This window comes from Bison bison, unplaced genomic scaffold, assembly GCF_000754665.1.
Source record: "Bison bison bison isolate TAMUID 2011002044 unplaced genomic scaffold, Bison_UMD1.0 scf7180017864291, whole genome shotgun sequence".
Taxonomy (NCBI): Eukaryota; Metazoa; Chordata; class Mammalia; order Artiodactyla; family Bovidae; genus Bison; species Bison bison.
This window is the reverse complement of record NW_011494863.1, coordinates 3,009,446-3,014,421: the sequence shown is the minus strand read 5'-3', so window position 1 is coordinate 3,014,421 and position 4,976 is coordinate 3,009,446.

Here is a 4,976-nt window from a genome sequence, read left to right as displayed (position 1 = left end):
TGGAGTGGGTAGCCTTTTCCTTCTCCAGGGGATCTTCCCAACCCAGGGATCAAACCCAGGTCTCCTGCATTGCAGGCAAATTCTTTACCAGCTGAGCCACAAGGGAAGCCCAAGAATACTAGAGTGGGTAGCCTATCCGTTCTCTAGCAGATCTTCCTGACCCAGGAATTGAACCAGGGTCTCCTGCATTGCGGGTGGATTCTTTACCAACTAAGCTATCATGGAAGCCCCTCTTGCACAGACTGCTTCTAAAGTAATTTTAATTCAAAAGAATCAATATGCCATAGAGGTACATTTGGGGGTGACCTTCTCTGGATTGCAACAACATGAATATATTTTTTGCTAAAAAAAATGTTAAACAATATCCACTCTCTACTCAGAAGTACCCACAGTAGCCAGTTTGGTATTTTGTGTCTTTTGTTTTATGGGGAAGTTGTTTTTGCTGTTTTCCTACAGGGGATGTATTCTCGGTACTCTACAACCTGCTTTTCTCATTTGACATTTTTGTTTTGGCCTATTTCCCTTTCCAGGTACGCAGATCTACATTGTTCTCTGTAATCACCACATTCTGATTCCACTGAATGGGTGTACTGTACTTTATGGATGGGTTTTCCTCTGAATGAACATTTAGGCTGTTTCTGATTTTTTGTTATTACACCCAATGCTGTATGTGAAAACTATGCACAGGTAAAGACAAATTCTCTAAAACAGAGAAGAGGAATTTTTGAGGTAAAGCATATATATACACATTTAAAATTTTAGGAGATACTCCCAAATTACCCTCCAAAAAGAAAGTTCAGGGATCTCCACTAGGCAGTGACATGGTTATACAGGACTGCTGTGTTCATACTCTTGGAGATTGTGTGGCCTAAAACTCATATAATGTTCACAAGCAAAAAGAGGCAAGCAAATTCATAGACTAATACAAACTCTAAAAAATAAAGCACCATTTTCACTGTCATTAGGGATTGGGGGCAGAGAATGGGGAGCATAAAGGATTTGTCAGAAGAACAATCCCTTCCTCACCTTTTCCTCCACCAAGCTCTGCTCCTCTTCCTTCCCATTACCTGGTTGAATAAACCAATATGAAGGGAGAGGGAGAGGGGGGCTTCAGACAGGGCAATTGAGAGCAAAAATTGGTATGTGCTGTAACACTGACTTTGGGGCTTCCCTGGTGGCTCAGTGGTAAAGATTCTGCTTGCCAATGCAGGAGAAGCAGGTTTGACCCCTGGGTCAGGAAGATTTCCTGGAGAAGGAAAAGACAATCTACTCCCATATTCTTGCTTGGAGAGTTCCATGGACAGAGGAGCCTGGCATGTTGCAGTCCATAGCGTCACAAAGAGTTGGACATGACTGAACAACTATACAACTAACACTGCTTTCAAGAGGCTGCCATCACCAGACTCTGTGAGCAAACTGCCAGTGGCTGATTGTACTGACCCAGATGGAAGTTTGCATGCCTTGAGCATCTCTCTGGAGACGCTCTGCTCCTCAGCTTGTGATGTAATAAAATCATGAGCATCCTGATTTCCCCAAGTCTTCTAGCCTTCAGACATTATCTCTTCCTTCAATAACCAATAAAAATGGCTGCTTTCCCCATTTCACATCCTGTGGCAAAGACACCTCCCTTCTCAGGATCTCTATGAGTTCCAGGGTTGCTTATGTGTCCCTGGTTACTTCCTGTCCCTGTCCTGTTCCAGAATCTGCTCCTGGCCTCTCGGCTCTCATACCTCTCTCCATGCTCATCACTGCTGCTATTCCTTCTTTAGTTTTCCCAAATACCAAGTTCTTCTGCAGTTTGTGGGTAAAGGAGAAGGGTCACAACACAATGTCAAACAGAAAACATTACAACAAATACCACCAGGCACCACTCTTCTGAACAACTCCTTGACCACTGTTCCCTGGGGGAGCTGCTGACTGAACTTCTCAGGCCCTGGCCTCATGCCAACTTGCCAAGTCACCTCCTCTCTCCGAAGGCCCTCTGCCATGTCCCCAGATTTCTTTCAATTTCACCATCCAGCTGTTGAGAACAGCTTCTCAACTCCTACTGCTTTCTTATTCAGCCGCATAGTTGACCTCTCCTGGTCTTGTGGAGTGCTTGACAGGCCCTATCTGCTCACATCCAGGCTCTGCTACCTCTGCCTATTTGGCCCTCGGCACGGTACTCAGCCTCTCTCAGCTCCAGTTTCTTAGTATGTGACAGGGATTGCACCAAAATGTATTTGAAACGCTTAGCACAGTCCCTGGATGTGCATCTGGGCATCCATCATGACACCATCTCTCATGCTGGGAAATGATGCATTGAGGCCTTTACCTCTCAGAAGAGCTGTTACTGCCCTGAGTTCTGCCACCACCCTGGGACATGTGCTGTGTCTGACTCTTTGTGACCCCATGGACTGTAGCCTGCCGAGCTCCTCTGTCCATGGGGACTCTCCAGGCAAGAATACTGGAGTGGGTTGCCATGCCCTCCTCCAGGGGAACTTCCCAACCCAGGGATCAACTAGCAGCTGGCTTTTTAAATATTACTTTCTTTCCTATTAGTTGTAGAAAAGCTTCCTTCAGTTTAACTTCTTAAAGATCTTACTTGCGAAATGTACTAGTTCTCAGGGGTTTCATGAAGAATGGTAAAAGAGGTACTTGGGCAACTTAAATGCTCTTCTTTCAGGCCACAAGGCAGAGATTCAGTACAACCTTCCCCCTCTTTGCCCTCTGCTATCCACCCCTTCACAGATGGCACCTGCACCCAGCCAGGAGTTCAAGGCAGATACCTGGGAAGTCCATCCGTGAGTTCACCTTTCCCTTATCTCCTCTCCCCACCCCCACCAAACCCCCAGCAAGCCCTGTTGGGGCTTCTCTATACATACCCCTCCCCCAGGCCAGCCCCATGCACTGAGGCCACTGCAGCCAATCCTTGCTGGACCCCTGGCTTCTGCTCTTGCCTTCCTGCATTCCATTGTCTAGCAGGCTAGCAAAGCCATTTGAAAATCTAAGTCAGATCACTTCCCTCTCTTACTTAAAACCCATCAGAGCTTCCTGTTGCCTTCAAAGTACAATCCAGGCTCTGGGGAAAGGCTGTGATCCCGCAGCTGCCTCTCAAGCTCCATCCCCCGCTGCTCTCACAACTCACTTCCTTTCTCCTCCTCTAAAACCCTGGAACATTCCTCATACCCTGTGACAACTCCACGTATCTTTCTCAGCTTGACAATTTCTGCTTAGAAAGACCTTCCCTGACCATCCACTCTAGCTCAGCTGACCCCCTCCAACTGCTCTGTATCATCTTGCCCGTTTACCACCTTCCAAGCCTCTCTGTACTCATTTGTTACTGTCTTCCCCCCAGAAAACTGTGAGCTCCCTGAGGGCAGGTGCTATGTCTTGTTCACTGTGTTGCCCCCTTCCCCTGGCACAGTAGGCACAAAATATATATCTATTGAATGAATGAACAAACATGGATGGACGGATCAACCAGGAAAATGAGGAGGAAATTTCCAGGAGAATGTGTGGTCTATGGACACACTCCAAGGGTGGGGTCCCCAGGGAGCTCTCTCTCCACACGGGAGCCTGGTTCCTCCCTGTGAGACAGGTGTAGATGGGAGCCAGGAGTGACAGCCCTGAAGTCTTGGGGGCCTCCGGAGAAGGCAGAGGGAACGGCTCCCCATCACTCAGAAACGCCTCGACTGCCTCAGGGAAAGGGCAGAGCTGCTGTCTCCAGTGCTGATTACCACACAGCGGCTGCCTTCCTCCACCCACCAGAGAGCCCACTGAGTTGCCATAGCAACAGAGGACTGTGCCAGAGTCCAAACAGGGATGTCTGCGTCTCCCAGCATGTCTTCTAAGGAGGGTGAGAAGGCGGGGCCGGGGGTGGCGGTGGGGTTGGACCACAGTCGTGCCCTGGTTCTGCCTCTGGTCTGTCCTGGTCTCTAAGCAAATCACCTCCTCTGCCCCTTACCCCCACCTCCCCTCAGAGCCTCCTCCTCTGTGTGTTCTCTCTTCTGCAGGGGAAGGAGAAAGGAGGGATGGCCTCATCTTTGTATCCCATCCAGGCCCACATATTGGCCAGAAGAACAAAGGACAAGGGCTCTGTGAGGGCTCACGGCTCTCAAGACTGCTTTAAAAACGTTTTCTTTTTAAACACCACTTTGTTGGTCTAACTGGTCACCTCCTGGAGTTTTTGAGGCTTTGTTGGCTGCCTTTTTGGTATCCCTAAAGAAGCAAAACCTCGCTTTTACTCCCCAGAAGCTAAATGGCCTTTGGAGAAGCTGCTGAGCAGCAGTTTGTGTCACGTGTCAAAAGGATGACAATAGTATCTACCACTCGTTGAATGTGTGAATACATCTCTTCTCTCAATCCTCACAACTGCCCTGGAGAAAAGGTGCTATAGTCTCTCTTTACATGTAAGGAAACTGAGGTTCCCTTGTTCCTGGAGTCACACTGCTGCTAAAAGGCCAAATTGTCATCTGACCACTGCCCTTTTGGATGCTGAAACCCAAGTCGTGGCCACTACTCTATACTGAGAGGTACCAACAGCTCCAGGAAATGACCACAGTGAGTTCCACCGGCCCCAGCCAACCCCCTTGGGTCCTCACGTGGCCCCATCCTGGCCCCAGCACTCAGCACTTGTTGGCTCAGGCCCCAAGTCACATCACCCCCACAGGGATCTTGACGGCAACTCGCTCAGAGTGGGAACAAAGGCAGCTTTTTTAGCCCCTTCTTTAGAAACCTTGACTCCAAGCCACAGAAGCAGCCCCTCAGATTGGCTGCTACCATGGCAACTGGCTGCTGATCTCTGTCCAATTATGTCAGCCCAGAACTGCAGTGCCTCCGTGTCCATTTCCTGTCCAGCTCCCCAGCCTGCTAGCCCAGCCCCTCTGACCTCCAGGCAGCTTTGAATGCCTACGCTTTCTAATTACAGCTGCCTTTCAGTTCCCTTGTCCCGGTGGAAACCTTTGTAATCTGCATTAAAGGACTCCTCCTCCCAA